The 25,656-nt window shown below is 42.1% G+C and overlaps 1 long non-coding RNA gene and 1 pseudogene across 1 annotated transcript in view; one reads left to right on the forward strand and one right to left on the reverse strand.

Annotated features, from left to right (window-relative positions):
* LOC105085447 (uncharacterized) overlaps positions 1-25,656 on the reverse strand; it is a 189,698-nt gene that overhangs the window by 52,926 nt on the left and 111,116 nt on the right. The gene's annotated exons all lie outside the window — the stretch shown is intronic.
* LOC105085468 (large ribosomal subunit protein eL8-like) lies at positions 6,472-7,258 on the forward strand (annotated as a pseudogene).

The raw sequence follows: 25,656 nt of genomic DNA on the forward strand, positions 1-25,656 counted from the left end.
ACTGGAAAGGAAAACATTCATTCACAGAGGACATGATTCTCTTATGAATAAATCCTATGGATTCTACAAAAAAGCTTCTATAACTAATAGATGAGTTTAATAAGTTTGCAGGATCAAGGTCAACATATCAAAATTGGTTGTATTCCTCTATATTGGCAACAAATAATCAGAAATTGAAAAATTTAATTACCATTTGCAGCATTAGAAAATATGAAATACTTAGATAAATTTAACAAAACATATAAAAGAATTCTATACTGAAAACCTCAAAACACTATGAGAGAAACTAGAAAATATATAAATAAATGGAGACTATATCGGGAATATTTTTTAAGAAAATGACAAGCTGACTCTAAAATGTACATAGTATAGAACCAATTTATAGGAAATTTACTAAACAAAGGACCCAGAATAGCCAAAACATATTTGAAAAAGAAGAACATACTTGAGGACTGTCACAATCTGACTTAAAGACAATAAAAAGGTGAAGTAATTCAGATATTGGCATAAAGACAGACAAATAGATTAGTGAAACATAATAATGAGTGCAGGGCTAAGTTCACAGCTTAGTGGTTAACTGGTTTTTAACAAAGTTGCTAAGGCAATTCATTGGAAAAACAATTGTGTTTTCAACAAATGATGCTGTAACAATTGGATATTTGTATGCAAAAAAGAGAGAAAAAGAACTTCAATCTGCACTTCATCCCTGAAGAAAAAAAACTCAAAATGAATTGTAAACCTTAATGTAAAACTCAAAAGTATAAAATTTCTAGAATACAGGAGAAAGCATTCATAATTTGGAGTTAGGCAAAGACTTCTTAGACACAATATAAAAAGCATGATTAAAAACAAAGTTGAGCCCTTTTAAAATTCAGAACTTCTGCTCTTCAAAAGAAACTGTTAGCAAATAAAAATAAGCTACAGAGTGGGAGAAAATATTTGCAAATCACATATCTAATAAAAGACATGATAAAAGAATATATGTATATAGAACTCTCAAAATATTGTAATGAAAAAAGTTTTAATGTGCAGCAGATCTGAATAGTCCCTTCCCCAAAGAAGATATGTAGGTGAGATTTAAACACATGAAAAGATGTTAGCATTATTAATTATTAGAGAAATGCAAATTAAAACCAAAAATGTGATGTCATTTAGAGCACATCAAGTTAACATTACTAAACATACAAAGTGTCTGCAAGGATATGAAGCAACTGGAATTTTTACTTTATACACTGCTGATGGGAATGTAAAATGTTACAACCACTTTTGAATACAGTTTAAACATAAACCTACCATAAGACCCAGCCATTGTACTGATAGGTATTTACCCAAGAAAAAAGACTTGTAAATAAATGTTCATAGCAGCTTCATTTTTAGTAGCCAAAAACTAGAAACAAGCCAAATGTCCATGAACAGATGAATGGAGAAACAAATTGTGGTATATCCATAAAATGGAATACTACTCAGCAGTAAGAAAGAACTATATATACCTACAACTTGGATGACTCTCAATATAATTATATTGAGTGAAAGAAACAAGACAAAAAGAGCACACAGATTCAATGCAATTTCTATCAAAATTCTACCAATTTTTTTTTTTTTGCAGAAATGGAAAAGCTGACACTAAAATTTGTTTGGAATTTCAAGGGATCAATAAATAGCCAAAAAAGTCTTGAAAAAAATGTTTTTAAAAAACATTTGATGGTTCATATTTCCTAAATTCAAATTTACTATAAAAATACAGTAATCAAACCAGTGTGGTATTGGCATAAGGATAGATGATTAGTTTAATGGAATAGAATTGAGAGTCCAGAAATAAACCAATGCATCTATGCTCAGTTGATTTTCAGCAAAGGTGCCAACAGCATTCAACGGGGGGAATGAAAGTCTTTTTAACAAATGGTGCTAGGACAACTGGATAGCCACATGCAAAAGAATGAAGTTGAACCCTTACTTCACTCCACATACAAAAATAAACTCAAAATAGATAAAAGACCTAAGTGTAAGAGATAAAACTATAATACTCTTAGAAGAAAACATAGGGGTCCTTCATGACCTTGGATTAGGCAATGGAGCTTTAGATATGATACCAAAAGCACAAGCAACAAAAGAAAAAAAAGATCAACTGTCCTTGATGAAAATTAAAAACTTTTGCACATCAAAGGACACTATCAGGAAAGTAAAAAGACGAGTTATAGAATGGGGGAAAATGTTTGCAAGCCCAGATATCTGATGTGTCTAAGATCCAGGATCTATATCGAACTCATATAACTCAACAACAAAAAGACAACACGATTAGAAAATGGGCAAAGGACTTGAATAGACATTTCTCTGAAGATGTAAGCATGGCCAGCAACACACAAAAAGATGCTCAACATCATTAGCCGTTAGGGAAATGCACATGAAGTCCACAATAAAATAACAATTCACACCACTAGGATAGCCATGATTTTTTAATGGAAAATAACAAGTATTGGTGAGGATGTGGAGAATTTAGAATCTTCATACACTGCTGGTGGGAATGTAAAATGGTGCAGCCACTATAGAAAACAGTCAAACATAGTATTACAATATGACCAACAATTCTCCTAAGTATAAGCTCCAAAATATTGAAACAGGTAGTCAAACAAAACCATGATTTGTCCATGATTGTTTATAACAGAACAACTCACAAGAGCCAAAGTGTGGAAACAACTCAAATGTACACCAACAGATGAGTGAATAAGCAAAAATTGTGGTATATCCATTCAGTGGACTGTTATTCAGAAATAAATGGTGAATGCAGTATTAATATATGCTACAACATGGATTTACCTGAAAAGAATTATGCTACGTGAAAGAAGCCAGACACAACAGGCCACCACACAGTATGTGATTCCTTTTATACGAAATACCTAGAATAAGTAAATCCACAGAGACAGAAAGCAGATTAGTGGTGGCCAGGGACTGGGGAAAGGAGAGAACTGCTTAATGACTATGAGGTTTCTTTCAGGGGCAATCAAAATGTTTTGGAACTAGATAAAAGTGATGGTTATGCAACACTGTAAATGTACTAAATGCCACCGAATTGTCCACTTTAAAATGGTTCATTTTATGTTATGTGGATTTTACCTCAAGAAAAGAAATAAGAGTACACAGGGAGTTGATTTCTTTTGTATAAAACTATAGAGAATGCAAACTCACTTATAGGGACAGAAAGCAAAACAGTGATTATCGTGAGATAGGGGTACAGGGTATGCAGGGGAGGGGGATTACCAGAGGGCACAGGAAGCTTTAGGGAGTGATGGATGTGTTCATTATCTTGATTGTTGTGGCGGTTTCATCACTGTTAACATATGTCCAAATACATGCACAGTTTATTGTAGGTTATAATACAATTCATAATTAATCACACTTTAATAAAGATGAAAAAATTAAAAAATGATGGATTTCTCAATAGATTAAAAGATACTTAATAGGGATATTAACAACTGGACTGTATGAACATTATTTGCATCCCTATAATAAAAAATACATTATAATATATAAAGGGTAAAAGGAAAATGTGAATAATGACAGATAACGGATGGCACTAAGGTATTGCTGTCCACTTTGTCAGCATGATAATCGTATGTGGCTCTATATTTTAAAGTCTTTATCTTTTGGAGATGGATACAGACTGAGGAGGTTATTCTCTGTATCTTTATATAGATTTGAAATTTTCTATAATAAAAAATTTAAAAGCAAGGTAAGCATACATATATAATCTTCTCACGTAATATAAGATGCCAAGAGAATACGTCATACTTTTATCCCCTTTCCAAGCCATAAAGATTTTATTTGGTAGAATGGCTCAAGCCTGCCCTACCAGGCTGTCTTAGTGACTGTATTACTAAATTCATACATTAACAGATAAAAGAGGGATTGACACAAAGCCAATGATCAAGGTCTTGGTCTGCTGAGGCAAGACTGTCTAGGAGTCTCATAGCATAATTTGGAGGTAAAGGGGATCATTACACTTCACTGAGATTTTTCAGAAACTGAATTTCTATGTTTTCAGTACCAATCATCTCTCACCCAGCCATTGTGGCAAAATGCCAAAGCCCCAGTCTAAGGTCACCTGGGGGATTTTGTTTAAAATATTATTTCTGCTTTTATTTCTGAATGATTAGAAATAACTGGATCCTTCTGGGGATAATATAAACTACTCATGTTCTGGGCAGAATATTGGCATTTCTGATGGATGGGAGAAAGTTAAATCCATTTGGGAAGAGAAAAGGGAACTGGAGAGATCAATGTTTTTACATGTCCTAAGCTGTATTTTCAAAAGTTGAAGAATTTTTTTAAACTGTTAATTCCTCTAAGATTTTATTTCTTAATTATATGTGTACCTCCCTTCCATTGAAAATATTCTTTAAATATTTCTCATGCTATTCTTAACCTGTTCTCTACAATTGTTATAAATTGATACTTTTACTAAAAACATGACAGAGCCAACAATTGTACTGACAGTTTCCTGCTTAAATATAGCCATTTATAAAACTGGAATATAGCACAAAACTTGGGACTACCCCAAGGAGACTTCAAGTTTATACGGATTTTAAACCGAGATCTCTGTTATAAGTAGCAGATAGAAACTGAGTTCTAACATATAATGTCACTCAAGTATTACCCTAGAATCAGTTGAGCAAAAGGTTTTGGTTTAGAAATCTGCTTCCACATGGAAGATAAAAAACATGTGACTTCCAATCACTAGGTACCGTGTTGTTTTTACCCACTCTGGTTAATCAAAGCACATAACGTATTCAACCAGGGCAAGGAACCAAATGCACAACATCCACTCATACTAGTCTTAGTGGTCCTCGCCCGTCGGACAACGATCAAGTTCACGGTAACAATGACACCTCCCTGAAGAAAGATCTGAAATTCTCCCCCTGTCTCCCACTCCTCCTAGCTCTGCATAGAGACAATCTTAACAGTTGAGGAATGGGCCCTTTCTTTGGTGACGAGCCCTGTGAAGATGTTCAAACAGAGATACAAAGCCATGAATTCCATTCTCCTTCCAACTGATTCTTGAAGTCACTTTTCTCTCATAGACTTCCGTCATTTCAGTTTTGAATAATGCATCTGTGTGATCACAGCCCCTGGCTCTGGAACAGTCACTACCACTTCTTGAACACCTTCTGTAGTCCCGGCACTCATTAGACGTGTGGATATACCAGGACGCGCCCCACAATAATCATGCAAAGAAGATCTTACTTTTTAAAACGAGGAAAGAAAAAGCCAGAGAGATTAAGCTCAGGCTGACTCAGCTCATCGAAGTGTTAGCACTAAAATTGTAATCTTGGTCCATCTGCCTCTGTCCTGTGTTCAAGCTACTTCCGTTACCCACTTCCTTCCCACGCTCTGCGCATCTCAGCGGAGCTGCGTGACCGCTTTCCGGGGCTTCCACCCTCCTTGTCAGTGTCGGCACCCAGCTTCCAAAGTGCCGAGGCCCGCCCCGTCCAGCCACCTGTGCCGGAACGGTGAGCCCGGCCAACGCTGGAGGTTTACTACTGAGGTGTCCATCTGGTTCTCATTCTTAAGCCGCATCTCATAGTAACCACTTCTGCCATTCATACGGATAGTATTTTGTTTTCTACCCACCTTATTCCTTAATCTTATTTTTCAGTTGGTTCAAAACCCAGATGGGGAAGGGGGTGGTATTTATGGGGCCCACTCTATGATCTGACATCACTATTTTAGAATATAGGCTTCTGAGTCTGGATGGTTTTGAGGATTCCCTATGCAAATCAATACTGTAAGCAAACACAGGAGTTGTATAACCTGCACGCACACACACACACACACACACACACACACACATGCATACTCCCATGCACACAGAGAAATTAGGTTAAGAACATATGTGTTCATTTGCCTCTGAGGAACAATTTTAATTATAAATGAACTTTTTTCTTCCTTAACGAGGCCCAGGAGGACTTCTCATTGGCAGGGCGTACTTCTTTTATTTTTAGCAGTTGGTTACAAATGTTCTTTGTAATTGAGAGCAATAAAATGATTTTCACTTAAAAGCGGGGGGTCGTATAAATCAGATTGAGATTCTCACCCATAACAATGAGTCATTAAGATTTTATTTGGGCTTTTCTAACTTCTTCCCCCGTTTAATGAACACTGAGGCCTTTTCAACTTGCAAATGGAAAGTAACACAGCTTGTCCTGCCACCAAACCCAAGAAGCCTCACAACAGAAACACAGCTCGTGGTCCACGGACCCAAAGCCCACCCAGCTCCTGCAGGATCCCCTTGAATCCAAGTCCCTCACCAGCAACCAACATATTCTCTTAGCAAGAGGAAAACTATTTCACAGCATGCTCAGTTACTTGTTGTTTCCTAGCACTTATAAAATAGAAGTCAATAATCAAAATAATGGCTTTAAACTCACAGTGGGACCGCCAGATTAAGACTCACTGGCTCTCCGCCCGCCGCTCAAGATGCCGAAGGGAAAGAAGGCCGAGGGGAAGAAGGTGGCCCCCGCCCCTGCTGTCGTGGAGAAGCAGGAGGCCCAGAAGGTGGTAAATCCCCTGTTTGAGGAAAGGCCCGAGAGTTTTGGCAGTGGACAGGACCTCCAGCCCAAAAGGGACCTCACCCGCTTTGTCAAATGTCCCCGCTCCATCCGGCCGCAGCGGCAGAGGGCTGTCCTCGATAAGCGGCTGAAAGTACCTCCCGCGATTAACCGGTTCACCCAGGCCTTGGACCGCGGAACAGCTGCTCAGCTGCTTAAGTTCACCCACAAGTACAGACCAGAGATGAAACAAGAGAAGAAGCGAGGTTGCTGGTGCCCTGGAGCTGAGACAAATGCTGCTGGCCAAGGAGATGTCCCCACTAAGAGGCCACCCGTCCTTTGAGCAGAGGTTAATACTGTCACCACCTTGGTGGAGAACAAGAAGGCTCAGCTGGTGGTGATTGCACACGACGTGGACCCAACCGAGCTGGCTGTCTTCCTGCCTGCCCGGTGTCGGAAGCTGGGGGTCCCCCACTGCATCATCAAGGGGACGGCCAGGCTGGGGCTCCTGGTGCACAGGGAGACCTGCACCACTGTTGCCTTCACGCAAGTGAACTCGGGAGACAAAGGAGCTCTGGCCAAGCTGGTGGAAGCCATCAGGAAGCCAACATGATGGCGTCACTGGGGAGGCAATGTCCTGGGTCCAAAAATCAGTGGCTCATGTTGCCAAGCTGGAAAGGGCAAAGGCCAAAGGACTGGCCACCAAACTGGGCTAAGTGTACACTGCCAAGTTTTCTGTGCATAAAAGTAATAAAAATTCTTCTTCAGCCTGTGTCAGGCAAAAAAAAAAAAAAAAAGACTCACTGGACTAGGTTACCAATTACTACTAAAAAAGGAGAGCAGGTTTATGATCAGATGGTCCATAGCATTAATTAGTAGCTAAAAATGGCAATGATCAAGGATTCATCTCAGTGCCTTATGACTCGCCTTTACATGTCAATGATCAAACAGAGAATCAGAATAATTGTTGGGAATAGAGACCCCGTACCCCAGGAGACACCCCAGGGATTACCTAAGGGCTGGGGTTTCACAGGCAGCACATTTCATAGTTCATTTTAAGGTGCATCCTATGTGTCACGGCCCCAAACTCAAACACCTGTGGGATCAAATAGGTAACAAAAGTAAATAACGTGGGAACGTGGCCCCTGGTAACTAACTCACACAACTCCTCCCCTAAATTTTCAGCAGAACTAGCTACACAATTTGTGGAATCCAATGCATAATGAAAATGCAAGGCCCCTTGTTCACATAACAGCAAAAAAAAAAAGTGACATGAAAGGTACTAAAATGTAAAGCTTTTTCATTTCTCCCCAGTCTCCCTCTGTCTCTGTCTCTTCCCACGATTCTCTCTACCTGTCAGGATGTTTTTTATTCGTTGTTTAATGTCACATTTCCTCAGGCACAGGGAGACCCATGAGGTGAGTGTAGACCCTATGGTGTGAGACCCCAAATTAAGATTTAACATTTCATGCTGCCTTGACACCTGAAGCCAGGAGGGTCTCAAATGTCCTAGCGATGAGTTCCCCTCCCCGCTCTGTTCCCGCAGATAAGGTCCCCTTGCCAAACACCCCTCCTTCTCACGGGGCCAGGCACAGGGCCTGCTTGTTCCCACGTAGCAGGCTTCAGTCCCATGGAATTATTCAAACAAGCCAGTCCCATCCTCTCGTGGAAGCCAGGGTCACCTCTACCTCTTAATACTACAAAGCCTGCTTCCTGCAGCCCCTGTTCCCAAGTGCAGCCCCTCTGTGTGGCATGTGATGTCTTCCTCCCTAGAAGGAACGGGTACAGGTGATTAATAACTGCTGTCAATCACATCTGTCTAGGGTCAAGTGTCATGTGTGCCACCATCCCAATAATCCCAGGGCAGGACTCTCTCCTTCACCAACAGAGTGACGAAGAGGCAGTCACAATAACCTCTTGCAGACCCCTCCCTGGGCAAGCATGTCTACATGCTGGTTCGTGGTCCCTCGACTGCCAGGACCCGCCCCACAGCAGCTGCTGGACCAAGACGCCAAGCCCCAACCATGAATAGGGAAGCTGAGCTGGGTATCTTTTCTCACTGTGATCTTAACCATCCCAACTCATGGCAGATGGGCATTGCAATCTCTCGGCCAGGACATGCCAGATTAAGGGCAGATAAGACAGTCATTCCTGCCAAGTCATCCTCCAGAAGCACCCAAGCACTGCGAGCCCAGGGTGGAGACAGCCACCTCTGTGCCCTGCGTCAAGATGCCATAGGACATGCACGTCCAGCACTGGCTGTCCCCACATCCACACCCAGGCCCCCACTAGGGGCAGAGCATAGCAGGAGTCATGAGGTGGGAAATGGGGAGCAGGCAAGGCCTGGGCTACCAAGGTGGGGAAGCAGTGGGCTGAGAATCCTTCCCAGGAATGGAGACAGTGAGGTGCCAGGGTTGGAACCGCACATGAGTTGAGGCTCCAAACCTGGTGTTTGCTCCATTGTCCCATCAGACTTCATTTGCAAAGCACAAATTCAAAGATAAAATTATTAAGAATTTTAAGACTTTAACCGTAGGACATTAAGCCCTAAGCGTGGACCCCTGCCTATGAAGTGGGTCCTGGTTCTCAGACACTCAACACACCAAGTAGCAGTGTTTCTAGTTGTGTGCGTTTATCTCTGTTCCTGACACAGGATTTCACTGTACCTAGAAAGTCCTTTCTGATAAACTTGCTATCTCTTAAAAGCTTCAGGCCCCCCCCAAATATCTTCACTCTTACTGACTTTATAACATCTTAATCTATCTTCATTCAAATGTAAGCCCTGTTGAAATTTCGGTAATTTTATTTTTAGTTTGGCCCACGGTTCTTACTGTGGTTATTTCATAAAGACATCTTGAACTACATCACTTTGCACAGGTCTGTACCTTAACCACCCAGGAGTGTGTTTCATATCTGCAAAGAAATTCGCTCTCTCCTTTTCTTGTTCAGAACAGAGTGCCCTCTCAATGTATCTTCCATTTATTCCATTATTCCAGTTTGGTTGATACAGAAGATACTTCACTCCCTCCTTATTTCTATGACAGGGAAACAGCACCGTGGGCATGACTGTCTGTGGTCATGAACAGCAGCCTGAGTGTTGAGGGGCAAGTAGAGAGTGGTTTGGGGAGCATCCATCCCATCTGAATGGAGCCTCCATCCCTCAGCCTCCAAATCACTGTCACACGGAAGTAGGGGCCAGAGCAACCAAATTTTCAAGGAAAGCAAGTAATTCAAAATTTTACAGGAAAATAAAACTTATATGTAAATGATGACAACAGATGAAAAAAAAATTTTTTTTGAATGCTGGCTTGACCAACATTGAAAGGACCAAGTAAAAGACATGTGTAGGCAGCCTTCAGCTGCATTTGAGTGTCTCTGACATCGAAGAAGAGTACCACTGCCATCAAAATCTCATTCATTGCTCCGTCATGACACTTCCCATGTCATGCGGCTATTATCTGCTTATTTGCCTGTTTCCTCCACTAGACCCTGAGCTCCCTTTTGAAAGAAGCAAGTCTGCACCTGGCCCGATGGCCTGGCACACGACAGGTGCTACAGAATCATCTAGTGAATGATTTCAATTCAATTAATATTTCTTAAGAACCTACACCTTCCCAGGCACTGAGATGAACTAAATGAATAACACACATATTCTGTGAATGAATCCTTTATTTTAAAGACTTTTTTTTCCCTCCTCAGTGAGACTTTAAAATCTCTAAGTTCTTTTAAAAAAATCACATGTAGCCACAGCAGAGGGTCAGGTGTTGGGGTTTCATGCTGCAGAACTGGGCCCTCAACCAAGAAATACATCAAAGGTCACCCTTGAATTCTGGTGGAAATCCCCCAGCCTTCCTCAAGTTCCTTATTCCTGTAACACATATGGAAGGTGACAGAGGGCTGGAACTTGGACATGGTCTCCTGAGCCTTGTTTTCAGGTTGATGTCCTCTGGGTGTGCCCCGCTCTATGTGGTATTAACGACCACCACAGCCAAGGCGGCCAAACCACCCTCTGCCCTACGCCATTATTTGGGGCCCATTCACCATTATCTATAGCCATTCTTTCAACAGACATTAATTGAGGGCCTAATCTATACCAGGTACTGTGTGGGCTTTGGGGGACTGCAAAACTGAGTAAACACGGTCTCTGCCCTCAGTTACTCTCGGACCACAGGAAGACAATTTCACCCTCACTCCTTCTAACTTGCTCTTTTGGTCCACAAATTCCTCCTTGCGAGAAAATCGGCTCCACCCATCTATAACCCCTCAGTCCCTTTTCCAAGGTGCAGCCCCACTGACTCCCAGCACGCCATGACGCGACAAGCTGGGGCCAACCCAGGGTGTACGATGTCCCTGCGTTTGTGCTGGCCTGGCCTGTCTCAGGATGCGATGCCACTTTTACTCGCATGGTGCACCCATGAAGGCATCACTGCCTTTACCCCCTACAAGCCCCTCCCTCACCTCTTCTTGCACCTACAACCAGCCAAGCCAGGATTGCTCCTAACCTCCCATACTTTCAGACCGTCCTGGATGAGTAGCCCCATCTGTATTTTCAACATCAATCACTGCCCGCAAACCAGTGCCCGTTGTGCATTAGTAACAAGAATATTAAACATCATTTACTGACCCCTTGCCCTTTGGACCACACAATTTATGAAGACTAAAATACATTGGTAGACTATATTTTTAAAAATATTATCCCAGAGTCACTAACACTAATAATAGAAAGAGGCTGAAGCTACATTGGTTATCTTCTGTCTCAGAAAAAGCTTCAAAAGGAAACAATCTTCAGACGGAATAAAATGCAGTTTGTCCCCTTCCATCTGCTTCTGCCTTTCTGGACGCCAAGAAGTTGGAGGAGACGAGGATATAGAGCGTCTACCACTCTGCCTTCCTCTCCACGCTCATCCCTAATTCACCTCTTTCTCTACGTTGTGCTTTTATCTAGGTTGCCTGAGTGCCATTATCTGTGCATCAGACCAAGAGTTAACATCTTTAAGTTAAGGGGGAGGGTACAGCTCAAGCATGCATAAGGTCCTGGGTTCAATCCCCAGGACCTCCTCTAAAATAAATAAATAAGCCTAATTAACTCCCCCCTAAACAACAATAACAAAAAACAACCAAACATCTTTAAGTTAAGAGTGATTGACAAAGCCTCTTGCTGTTTCTTTATTACTTACGTCACGCTTAGTCAATGACATTTAATCATTTCTGGGCAGTGTTGATGAGTCAAACTCTTGGCTAATGGGTGTCTGGAATGTATCTACACTTTCTAGCATTAACTTGTGTTTAAAATTGCCATTATAAGGGTTTTGCTCTAAACCATGCTTGTATGGAACTTTTCATTAAGGTACAACATAGGACATGACCCTACCTCGATGCCTGAGTGCCACTGACTCACAATAAAGCTCACACCCTTCCTCAGCCGGAAGCAGGGTACAGCCCATGGGGACAGTGATGACAAAGACTGAGCAGGGATCCTGGGGATGACAGGCAGAGCCTTCTAGAAGACTTAGATTGCCCCTCCCCCATGGCTGAATCCATCCTTCTTTTTATTGACACCCTCAATGCAGGCCGCCTACCTTGTGGGAGCAGAGACGTCAAACGCCCACATGTTTTTCAGTATCTGCAAGTAGGCTCATTTCCAGTCCCCAGAAGGCAGCGTGGCAAATTAGAACGATGTGAAATTTCGTTGAAACAAAACCAACCCAGCTATCCATCCTGACTGACCATGTGATCTTAGAAAGTTGCTCAACTTTTCCAAGCTTGAGTTTACTTCATCTGTAAATCGGATCAGTATCATCTCCTTGCAGGGTGGTCACAAAAAGCAAATGTGAAGAACCTGGTTCTGTGTACAGGCTGGTTAACAGTAGATAGAATAAGGTGGAACACATCTGTCTATTCTCCCTCACAACCTGGCCCCAACTCTGCCTTGCAAGCCATGGACTGAGTTACTTCTTATTAACTCTAAGCCCCTGGGTTCCATGTCTATCCAATTTCCATGCATAAAAAGATTAAAATTGGAAAAAATATATATCTTTATGACCACATTGCACCAGATGAACTGACTAGTTTAAATTGTTGATGCATTAACAGAGGATGAGGGCAATCATGTGGCTTGGTGTTCTTTGACCATGAGCCAGACCATGAGCCAGAACCTTCAACTTCTGTCGAAGAGCCTACCTGCTGACACTTTGAATACTCTCTCTCATTTTATGCTCCCAGCAACCCTGGGATGCTAATTTTATAAACTGAGGCATAAAGAAAGTTAAGTATCTTGCATCAAGAAAATGGCAGACTGGAAAGTCCAACCCAGATCTCACTGGCCTGTGCACTTTCCCTAACATGCTGTTTGGCAATGTTGCTGCATGAAACTTTCTGATTTTAAACAGCACAGCAGACCTCAAATGCATTCTTTTATACCAAGCCATGCTGAAGGAGGAGCTGTTCCACAAATAAAATCAGAATCATCCTGCCCTGAAGGAATTCATGAAGTACATTCCTTTTAGTATAAATGTTGAGAAAATCTACTGGCACCATCAAACCTAAAAAATGTGAAGGCAGTCAGAACTGCTGTGCTCTGGTCCTTGAGAGACTCAGAAATGTAAATCTCACAGCAAATTTGGTCAAAGTAAAATTTGTTATTTGGTTTCTTTTTGTTGTGCACGCTAGGGTTGATTTTATACCCTCAAAATATCCCAGATCAGTGTTAATAACAAGAATGGTTTTTACAACTTAATTTGGTAGAAATAGACATGTTAATAAATTTTTATATATCTTGTTAAGAAGGGGAATAGATTAGGGCTATTGTGTTAAAATACAGTCTGCCCTCTGACGCCGCAGATATGAAACCCACGCCAAATTTACCATCACCATTTTGTATAAGGGACTTGAGCATCCACAGATCTTGGAATCTCCAGGTGGGAGCCCTGGAACCACTCCCCATGGATATCAAGAAAGACTGTATACTTTTCTGTAGTTGTTGGAACGTAAAAGGAATGCCAACCTTATCATCAAAGTGATGAAAAGACTCACTCGCCTCTTCCTGTGTGTGATGTGCTTGGGCAACGGGTTTGGTGGGGGAAGAGCAAGGGACTAGGCTGTCACCAGAATCTAGAGATCAGGCAACAGTTTGAGCCTGTGATTAAAGTGGGGAGTGGTGGGTCAGAAAGGCAAAGAGATGGCGAGGCCGAGATCCATCCTGGGAGGTCACAAGAGATGCCAAAGCCAAGAACCATGGGTCAGAAACCAGTAGCCAAGGTCCTTGAAGACAAAGCACAGGAAACAATTGGGCCATGTGAGCCAGCAAATCTTCAGACCAGTATTTCTCAACCAGAGCACTGCTTATCCACGGCATCTGAAGGTGCTTCCTCAAACAGGACATGCTGAGAACTAGACTGTTCCAAGTATATGCTGCATTTAGTATGAACGATGGCACCTCCAACTACCCCTTCCATTGCTCTTCAATACCGTTCCCTCACCAAGCTCTGTTAGATTAACCTACCAAGTATCCACAGACTCCCTCTTCTTCCATTCTTTTCTTCTGCCATGGTCCTCATGACCGCTAGTCCTGATCACAGTTTCCTTATGACTAGACTTCCTACTTCTGTTCCTATCTACCCTCTCCCGGTACCTCCAAGTCTAATCATACCATTTCTCTGCTTACAGACTTGGAGCAAGCATCCCTTGCTGATGTTGGTGTTAATGCGGATGAGATACTATGTGCCTGGCGCTGTCCCAGGCACCAGGCATACAAAGAATAGGGCAGATCTCCTTCCCCCAAGGAGCTCACCATATTTGGGAGAATACAATTCAGCTTCATCTCATGCCATTCATCCCTATTCAAATCATATTCCTGCCACAGCACATCAATCTATGTTTGTTAATATCTTCTTGCCTCTGTCTGTCACTCCTCTACCTGGAAAACTCCTACTCATTCTTCAATACCCAACATATTCATTACCTGTACATAAATTTTTTCTCAATTTCCTAAACATAACTTCCCCTGTGTGCGTTCCCAGAGAGATTTGCACTTCTCCTTGTATAGCACTGACCCAGTTAATTATAAATATCAGCTTAAAAATCTTTCTTTTCTCTAAACTTCATCAGTTTTTCAAGCTCAAGAACCATATTCTGTTCATATTTGCATTACTCAAGAGCTAACAGAGTGTTAAACTATATTAGGCATAAAAAAATGGTTTTAAAAATTAACTTGTTACTTAATGCATGAATGTAAACATGATTTGGAAAATCAGACTGAAACTTGACACAAAATAACCACACCAGCATCATATTTCACTTAGTGTGCTGAAGACGGAATGCCAGGGAAACACCCAGAATGGTTGGCAGGTAAATGGAGGATTCTTTGTCTCAGGAATGTAACAATCATATTTTTAAATGACTTGAGAGGAATTTAACCACCACATAAATAAATTATTTCCTCAAAAATATTCAAGTCATATTTCTAATTCTTATCAGCAAGATCATCTATTCCTGTCTCCTGAATCTCTTCATTGGCCTCGTGGTAAATTGATTTTATTAGATAATTTTTCTCTATCTAGTTAAAGGCACATTTCAGGAGGTAGAAGATGGTGCAAGCACTCCTTCAGCCCCCGCATCATCCTGCAAGCATCCCTCAGCCACAAGAGCTTGGATACCAGAGATTGAGAAAAAGTCAATAACTGACAGCAAGGAGAAAATTTGAGGCATTGATCATCTCAGACTTGGGAGTTGAGACAAAGCCACAGAATTCAACACATTAACTCTGCTGGTGCTGGAAGGAAGAAATATTTTTAAGTGGGCTCTGATTAGAAATATGGAAGAGATGTGATGGCAATTTAATTTAACCCGGTGTTTCTTGGTGCTGTTGACCTTTTGGACCGGATAATTTTCTGTTGCCGTGGGGGTGGGAGGGGGTGGGGTTGTTCTGTGCATTGCAGGATGCTTAGCAGAATCTCTTGGCTCTACCCACTAGGAGCAGCCCCCAGCTGTGGACAAACAAAAATGTCTCCAGACATTGACACATGTCCCCTGAGGGGCTAAACTGAGTCCTGGTTGAGAATCACTGATCTCACCCAACACACACAAATAAAAATGCCTCTAATTCCATTATAGAAAGCCACCTTTTCAAATACTTCAATAATAACAAAGAGTAGGATAGTGTCAAACGAATATTTAGGCAAATGATGTTGTTTTAAAGCGATTACCCTCAAGGGACAGTCTCTAAACCCCACTGAAGGGGTGTGGAGCAGAATTTGATACAACCTCCGTCACAGGTCGGCTTGGGCTGAGAAGTGGAGGCAATTCGCCACGGGCTTCTCCTTCCTTGATATTTGGGGGGGGCATGTTGTTACTACTGCAGCCAGATCAGAAGCGTTTAACATGACGATTGCTGCTCTAAGCAAAAAGCAGCATTCAAAGGAGTGTTTCTCCCGGCAAAGCGGGCTCTAAAAGCCCTGCTGTTCAAACGAGAGAACACCTCATCTACCGTGCCGGTGACTCAGTCCTCCCTCAATCCAGCTCACCTGAAATCAGTAAAACCAGACAAAAGTCCAAATTAACATCCATTCAGTAGAAAAAGTGTCTTTTTGAAATATAAGATTTTTAACCTCCCCAGACCTTAATTTTCTCACCTCTAAAATCAAGTAATAAGACCCGTCTCACAGATTTATGAAAATGCAGACATTCCACACAAGGGCGGAGGTTGGCACAAGATACATATTCAAAACTGTTTAAATACCAATTTGAATATATTTTTTTCACTCAGTTTCTAACTTCTAAGAGAACTAAGGCTAGAATATCTCTTTACCTCCTGTTCCCTACTGGGCAATCCAAAGGATTAAGAGAAAACTGAAAGAATTAGACAATAATCACTTACTAACATATATAGTTACTTTTGTCCTTCAAGAAAATACAAGACATCAGACAAACACTTCAAATAACTTTCTCATCCTAACTTCTTAAAATTTAACAAGTCTTGGACTCTACGTTAATGGTTGGCTTTTTGCCTCCCGAATTTTCATCCCTAAAATTACTTGGCGTATAGAATGTGTGTTCATTTGAAGAATGGCAATTTTGATCTTTCAAAATCACAACATTCCCTTCCACCGAATATTAACACTTATCAAAGGTACAAAAAGTAAATGAAAACCAAGTCTAGGAGAGCCAACTCTTAATGCATCAAATAAAAGAGAGTACCAAATAAAAGTAGTCATAGTAAGTAGCTAATTTTTTTCAGGCTGCACCAGCCACCAAGCCAAGCCTTCTGCATAAACCTTTTGATGTTCTATGATGGGTCATGTTGTGATCTTGTCCCCCAAGGCAATTTGTATCATTCCCATGTTACAGATGAGGAAACAGAAGATGAAAGAATTTAAGTAACTTGCCGAAGGTCACACTCCTTGATGGAGCCAGGATTGAAACCCAGGCACTCTGACTCCACAACCTGGGTGCATACCCACTGGGAGTTATGCATCAATACATATGGATAATGGATATGAAGAGACTGTGGGTTTTTCTTGCCACCAAGTAACCATGGAAATGAATGACTCAAACCAGTCCTGTGGAAACATACAACCACCTGAGGATCGTGCTGATTTCAGTGCCTGACCAATTAGTCTCAGGCTGCTCCCAAGTAATGAAAATACAAATCATGAGACCTGGCTTCCCCATTTATAAGCCTGTCTTTCCCACAGATAAGTCACCAAGTAGGAAAATCAAGGTGGAGTTGTCTTTCTAAAAGATTATTCTCCATCAGAGATTTCTAAGTAAGTCTGTCTCTTGGATAGACTTTGGGAAGTCGATGGACACTTTACTAATATATGCAGAATTTTGCATGCATCAGGGTCCAGAATTCTGAGAGCAAAAAATTTAAGAGGTGCTGTTGTAAACAAAAAGAAGTGCACGGATCAGAAGCCTATTAAGAATCGTTTAATGTCAGGATCCAACAGGATCTGATTTTTAAGACGGCATGGTATCTATAGCCAACCTCCAGAGTAGTAGTAACAACCGATAAATACCAATATGTCAATATGTCATATTTATGAGTGGTCAAATCCAAGGGATGCATTGAATTTGAAAACTAGCTCGACTTTTGTCAAAGCACCCCTAGACAGCTAACAGACACCACAATGGGCAGAGAAATTCAAACATAAATTAAAGTTCCTGCCTTCACAGCTTCGCAGTGATTTTATGAAAGATTTTATGAAAATAAATATCGATAGTAAAATAACACTGAATGGTACATGTTACTGCAAAGGGACATGAAACAGTAAGAGGGATCAGAAGCGGGTAGAATGATTAATTCTTTGTGTAGGAAACATGGAGAGCTCCGGAAATGAAATGGTGTTTGAGCAGAGTCTTGACAGATGGAGAGGAGCTTGTTTTACAAGTGAGTTAACAGTACAGTGATGTCTGAGATGGGACAAACAGTCCTGCATTCCTGGAAAAGAAAGGAGAGGCTAGAGACAGGGTTTGATATGTGGGCTGAGGCAAAGGTGCAGTGGCCCAATTCAAGTATTTTGGGAAATGCTCTACAGGTGATAATGAAAAGCATCAGCAAGTCTACCTGGAAATGAAGATGATCCTTTCTGTGTTAGAATGAGGACTCTGAAAGCAGAGGAGGTCCTTAAGAGGAGACAGAAGAATCTGGGGACAGAAAGGCCAATTATGATGCCCTGTTACCATATGTCAAGAGAGAGATGAGCCTCAGGACACATCAGATAAACAATTGGGGGTGTTGGGGGGTTGCAGGAAGAGAGGGATCAGGGAGAAGAGTTGATACCCCAACAAGGATAATTGGATGCTAATGGGCCCAATGAATGAGAAGTGTCAAAAATAGCTCCCTATCACAGACATATACATGGCCTTTATGTGAAGCTTGCTTAAAATGGATACGCATCTGGGGAGGGCAATAGCTCAGTGGTACAGTGTGTGGTTAGTATGCACGAGGTCCTGAGTTCAGTACCCAGTATTTCCATTAAAAAAAAAATGGATTCACATCTATATTAATTCCAAGAAGAGACTTAGAGGTGACAACAGTGGAGAAGGGCTCTAAGATCCAGGAGCACGGCGCTCCGCCAGGCACTGGGCTGGACACTGCACATGCTGTCTCAGAGAAGGTATGCCAGGACCTCGTCCACGCCCTGGCCAACTGATGAGGACAGACACCTACCTCTTGCATGGGTCAGCCTCAGGAATCCATCAAGAATGGCTCATTTTTCTTCATTTCTCTTGCCCAGCCACCAAATGAATCACTTTGTAAAATGACATCAGCCCTACAAATCAATTCAGTGAATTAAAACAGGCCCTGCTAGGACACAAGCCAAGGGTAGAAGGTCTTTCCTTCCACTGGCTCACACGGATCAAAAACTGCTCCGGGCTGTCTGAAGAGAACAGCTCAGGCTCCCACTGCCCAGCACCACATGGGCTTGAACGAGGCCAGACCATCACCCCAGGGAACCGCTGAGACGCTCCTGAAATGTCAGAGGCAGCCCTGCCAGCCTCCCAGCCTTCGCCGCCTTGTGTGTGTTGGGTATTGATTTCAGACACTGCCTCAGGGCAAAACTGAACGCGTGCTCCTTTGCAACTTGTCCAGCATGCAAGCTTTCACAAGGGGCTTTGCACCAGCAGCCTCGTGCCTGAAGCCTGGAGAAGAGGAAGCAGGCCCCCCCCAACCCTGCTCCAGGCATGTTTCCTCACTCCCTGAGATCCAATCAATGACTCAGCCACTCAACGTGTTTGTTCTTTTAGCAAGTGTACATTAAGGGTCCTGCCAGGAGAAAAAGGGAGGCTGGAGGGAGGGGAAAATAGAAGGTGTGGACAAGATGCAGCAGAATAAAAATGTCAACAGATTCCACATATGAGTGACAGCTTATGGTATTTTAGACATAAATGAACTTATTAACAAGACAGAAACAGACTCACAGATGTAGGAACAAACTTACGATTACCAGGGGCCAAAGGGGTGGGAAGGGATAAATTGGGAATTTAAGATTTGCATATACTAAATTCTACATATAAAATAGATCAACAACAAGTTTCTACTGTGTAGCACAGGGAACGACGTTCAATATCATATAGTAACCTGCAATGAAAAAGAATATGGAAAGGAATATCTGCATGTATGTGTTATGACTGAAACATTATTCTGTACACCAGAAATTGACATCATGTAAACTGACTGTACTTCAATATAAATAAATAAATAGATAGATAGATTAATTAATTAATTAATTAAAATGCCAACAGGCTGAAATCTCTGTCTTTGGTGTTTTGTGGGTGGGCTCTGTTATTCTTTTGAGAAAGTCTGGATTTATTCAACAGACATTCATGACACATCACGGTAGGCATCAAGGTGGGGAGAAGATGAACGAGGAAGTTCCTATTTCAAAGAAACTTGCAATCTAGGAAGGAAATAGATGTGGATACAATGCTCCAAGGAAGCAAATCAAAGCGAGTAAGGAAATAAGACGCAGGAGATGGGGCTGAGCTGCACTGATGCTGGAGGGAGAGGATTTTTCAGCCCTGTCCCAGATGGATTACTAAAAAGAGAGATTATTAGGATCAGAAGTGAAACTGCTGTCTGCTGTTTAGTTGCTGGTGAGATGTTAACATCAATAAACGACTTGAATTTGACCTCCTTAGTGAGATAGTTCATCCAGCTGAATATGCTTTCCACATTTTATTTTTTTACTTGTCAATCATTTATTCACTCAACAGATATTTATTAAGTATGGTGTCACTCATAAAAACAATAAACATTTTTACGATTGATTATACACACATAAAACTTACGTAGTTAGAAAGCATGAACTGAACTTGAATTGTTAACCATAAAATCTGTAATAAAAAGCATTAAACTTTTTTGACAGCCTGAACCCTTCATCCATGACTATGTGTACTTGGCACATGGCAGGTGCTCAATAAATGTTTGTCTTGGGAGAAGAGGTGAAGCTACATTCCTGAGGTAACAAAGAGCATCATTCCCAATTTCTCCTCACATTTTAAATCCAAATGACACTAGACTGGCCCCATTAATCTGAGTTTCAAGTTTTAGAATCCAAAGTTTTAAGTATAAATGACTGTTTTGCAAACCTTCTTTTTATAAAAAGCTGCAAAATGTTGAGAATAAAGCAATCTACAAATAGAAACATGGGCCCTGAGCAGTGAAACCTTCTGATATTGTAAGTGACCTTGAGGTTTCTCTCTTCAACCTCAAAGAACCACAGAAAGAAATAGCAAAATAAATGGTGGAAATAAAGCAAGATAGGTGTTTAAAATGGTCTAAAATGCTATCTATTTTTAATGATCTCGGATGCTAGAAACCCAAGGAAGGAAAGACAATTTTTAAAATAACCAGTGAGCCTTTACTTGGTACCATATTTCACAAAGTTTCTAAACTTCTCTGTATCATCTTTCACAATATATCATAAGGGCATTAGCGTCCACTGCTTAGGAATTAAACAGGGACAGAGAGAAGAAATGCATAGGGCATGTAATAAAAGATCACCAAATGTAAGATAAATGAAGCCAAAGGTCAACCTACATAATTGCATGAGAATCTCAGAACACATGTTCATTCATTTATTTCATTCAGTCAACAAAACGTTACTGGACACCTAATATTTGTCAGGGACTGATCTGAGTGGCCGCTTTCCCAGAAGCTTGTCACCCAGTAGGTCATGTTAGGAATGTCTGTTGATCTCAGATTATGGATAAACTATCTCACCATCTTTCATAAATTAAAAATGCATCCTAGCCATTCTACACATATTTCTCTCTCACCCGTGCATTCATTCAGTCAGTTGCTCATCCAACAAAGATTTCCCAGGTTCGAGGGATAACCAAATTAATTGAACAGAGCACCTGCCCATAAAGAGGCAAGGATTTCTAGTAATTCCAGGTAAACGTGAGCAACACAATAAATATGACATAAACAAAATGCTATAAAAGGTTCCAGCAAAAGGTGGGGAGGACGGGGAGAGATTTTTAAAGTTTTGAGGAAGAAAAGGAGGTGGCGTTTGATTTGGGTTCCCAAATATGTGGGGAGCTTCCCAAGCAAAAGAGATGGAGGAAGGGTATTCCTGATTGAGAGGAAGTCATGCAAAGAGGCAGAGGAACAAGAGTGCGTGGAGAGTCAGGCCAGGAGTGCTGGACAGCAACGTGCGTGGGACAGATGACCTGACTCCACATCGCAACACTGGGTACGAGCAAGAGAAGGAATTTGGGCTTAATTCGGTCACCAATGGGGGTGCTTTTAGACAGGTTCAGAAAATTAAAGTTTGGCCCAAGGTCAACTATATCAACACGCAAAGAGCTATTTCATTTTGCTTAGAGAGTTTAACACAATAGCCCTCCAGGTCGGGCTAAATTTTGAGTGAACATTGAAATGTTCAGCCTACAGAGACACAGGAGATCACCACGGGCCATGTTTAAGGTTCACTTGTCATTCCTCCAGGTATGTATTCAACTACTTACATCAGTCCCTGTGGGATGGTCAAGCACCATGTTAGACCCTTAGATTATGAAGAACAATGAAAATAGACAAATAAGGGTTGGACAGTAGAGTTGAGCAAACAATATAATAAGTGCAGGTTGGAAACAGCCTAAATGCCCATCAACAGATGACTGGATAGAGAAGAGGTGGTATATTTATACAATGGAATACTATTCAGCCATAAAAACCAACAACATAATGCCATTTGCAGCAACATGGATGTCCCTGGAAAATGTCATTCTAAGTGAAGTAAGCCAGAAAGAGAAAGAAAAATACCATATGAAATTGCTCATATGTGGCATCTAAAAAAAACACACACACAAAAAAAAACATAAATACAAAACAGAAACAGACTCATAGACAGAGAATACAAACTTGTGGTTGCCAAGGAGGCAGGGGGTGGGAAGGGAAAGACCGGAATTTCAAAATTTGTAGATACTGACAGGCATATGTAGACTAGATAAACAAGATTATACTGTATAGCACAGGGAAGTGTGTACAAGATCTTGTGGTAGCTCACAGCGAAAAAGAGTATGACAATGAATATATGTATGTTCATGTATAACTGAAAAATTTTGCTCTACACTGGAATTTGACACAACATTATAAAATGACTATAACTCAATCAAAAAATGTTAAAAATAATAATAAGTGCAGGGTGTCAGAGAAGGCCTGCAGCAGCGGCCCTTGACCTGGCCTGGGGTGGAGGGGTCTGCAGCTTAGGAATGAAATGCCATGTGATCTTTCACTGGGAAAGCCCACAGGGTGATGTCCACGCAAACCTAACAGCCAACATCCCGCCAAGCAAGTCCCGTCCCATGGAGTTACTGCATCTCCGATGGGTGTGTTCTTCTGTCTGAATACACATGAACAGGACGGGATGCAAGTTCCCCTTAAGGTGGCAGAATTAATTCCTAAGTTACCATGTTCTCTGTCAGTCTAGAGTGGATCTTGTCCATCGAACTCTAATTAAAAAGGAAAACAAATATATCTCCTTGAAAACAAATTGCAAGGCTGTGACTGACCCCATCACCTCTGTCAGTAGATGGGAAAGTCAAGTGCAATGCCCATCGCGTCTTGAAAACAAAATGACTGATGTCACAGGTTAGACACATTCCATGCACAAATATTTTAATAATACAGAGAGCTGGACAACAGGGTCAATAAATGGAATAGATGAATAGTAGAGGGTGGGTTTTTTTGCTATTTTATTGTGTGTATTATGATGATATACACACTATAAATTTATAATTACTTCAAAGGTAGGATTTCTGTTGGATGTCTTCTCCTATGATCACAAAATCTCTCCCAGTTTCTCAGAGTCCCCCTTTGCAGCTTCCTGAAGACCCAGAAAGCGCATCAGATGAGGAGTCAAGAAAAGCAGGTTTTTTCTCAGACTCTGTCTAAACTACTTTTTGTAGACAAAGTAGTTTAATATCTGATCAATGTCTTCATCTATAGCATGTGATCAGTGGCACTTACCCCACTGAAGGCCCAGCCTGCTGGGAAAAGCACCAGATTTTGAGTTAAGAGGTTAAAGTTGGAGTCTGGTTTTGCCATTGACTCGCAGATTACTTCGGGCAAATCACATACACTCACTGAGACCAAGTTAATTCACCTGTAAAGGGGGCTTCATGCCACCTGCCTCATAGATTTGTCCTGAATAAAGGCAGCCAAACTGTTTTACAAACCACAACTACTTATGAGAACATACGGTGCTATTAATTAGGATCAAATAAGATCACAAATAAGACCTTACAACTACAGTGCTTTGAGACATACACAGTACGCGTGACACTGAATTTCTTGTGCAGCTGCCCACACTGTGTGCATTTTCCATAATCAAAGTTTAAGCTTCTAGGACCATCTCCTTCTACCATGAGCTAAGGAAAGCCTGGGCTATTCCAGGCGGCAGGATGCCCGGGCAGCCCCAGTTGCCCCATCCTAGAGATACCCTACAAAGCATGGATGACATGAAGACTCAGTGTCTGGGTGGTAATGATGCCACTCCCACACTAAGGAAAACTAGCATGAAAGAATGAGGACCTCCTCTCTGCCCCCAGAAATTCTAAGGTTTGACAGCAAAAGGGGCCTCTTGTAACCTTCCCCCAGCTATGGTCAAACCAGTTCAAAGCTCAGACCAAGACTTGTTCAGCAAGAACCAGGTGAGGCCTTTCTAGGCTAATGACACGTGAGCTTGAACTTCAGAGTGGCTTTCGAAGGAGTCTCAGTTCCTAAACCGGAGTTCATCCACTTCACTGCCTCCCTCAACCTGTCAGACATTCTAGAAACACTCAGCTTTCTGCAGGCTGACCCACTGATGCCCAGCACACTTGGCCAAAAAAGACAGAGAGAACATGCCGTCCAAATATCCCTGAGTGTCCCCAGCAGGCCGGACGTCTTGACCAGGAGCTGTAGAAATAGCACTGGCACCTTCCCACTTTGGCCTTGGTTTTGAGAGTGTTCCGTGCCCACTGCACCCCATGCCAAACCGGAGCACAAGGACACGGGCATGAATTTTACAGCCTGAGTTCCCCAGGGTAAATTTTATAGCTCTGCTATAGTAGTTACTTTTTCTTAAAGGTCAAGATTTATATGTTTATTTTGACTGGTGTTTCTTGGCCAAAACCAGGTTGGGGTGGTGGGGCGGAGCCCGGGGAGAAAGAAATTGACACAAATAGATTAATAGTTTGCAAGTGAAATCTACAGCTCACTTGGGGAACACTCCCGCGAGAACCTTGCTTTATTTCCTTGAAGAGGGCAAGAAGGAGAGACATTTCTGTTCAGCTCAGGGAGCCCCAAGAGCCAAAGAGCAAGTCCCAGAGAACATCTGGTTGGCGGACACAAAGGAACAGGGCACCTGCAAAGTGCTCGTGTTTACTCCGTGCCTCATTGTCCATCATCCCCTGAAACTATGTTTCGGGGCTGGAAACGGGCTGTTTGTGCCAAGACAGTCTGGAGTGATAACGCCGCCTGTTTACCTTGGACGTCTCCCCGTCCTCGCATGGGCGGGCCCCCGCTGAGCCAAGACAGCTTTGGAACATTCTCCCGCCCAGAGCCGCTTTGCTCAGACTTCTGCAAGTTTGGAGCTGGAGTCCAGAGAAGGGGCGTCGGGGGCTGAGAGTGTGGGGAATGACTGCTGGGCCTCAGGATGTGGTTATGATATTATTTATTCCTCTGTGATGACTTTCTGGCAGGGCTCTGCGTGTCTTCGCCTCTGGAAGGAGTTGCATGTATCAAAAACAACACCAAAACAAACCATTTTAACACCCACACTTACGGGAAACATTACCCCAGGGGCTCAGCGTGCTTCTAAAAGAGCAAGAAGGCCCGCCGTGTGCAACTCTGCCCTTGGCAGCTGTGGCTGTCAGCCCGAGCACAATTTATTGTGTCCTTCTTTGAAGAGCTCTTGGTCTCGAATGAAACATCCCAGAAAGAGACCTCACTCAAAGCAGCTAACAGTGCCAGTGGCCGAGCAGTGCCTACCCCCCTCACGGCTGGGGTCCCCAGACCCAGAGCATCATCCCCTGTCACCACCCTGAGTCAAAATCACAGCTGGAGTCTGGGGGGGACAGTGAACACCATTGGCTTGGGGACAATTTGAAGCCTAGAATGAGGACA

This window comes from Camelus dromedarius, chromosome 29 (genome assembly GCF_036321535.1).
Source record: "Camelus dromedarius isolate mCamDro1 chromosome 29, mCamDro1.pat, whole genome shotgun sequence".
Classification (NCBI taxonomy): Eukaryota; Metazoa; Chordata; class Mammalia; order Artiodactyla; family Camelidae; genus Camelus; species Camelus dromedarius.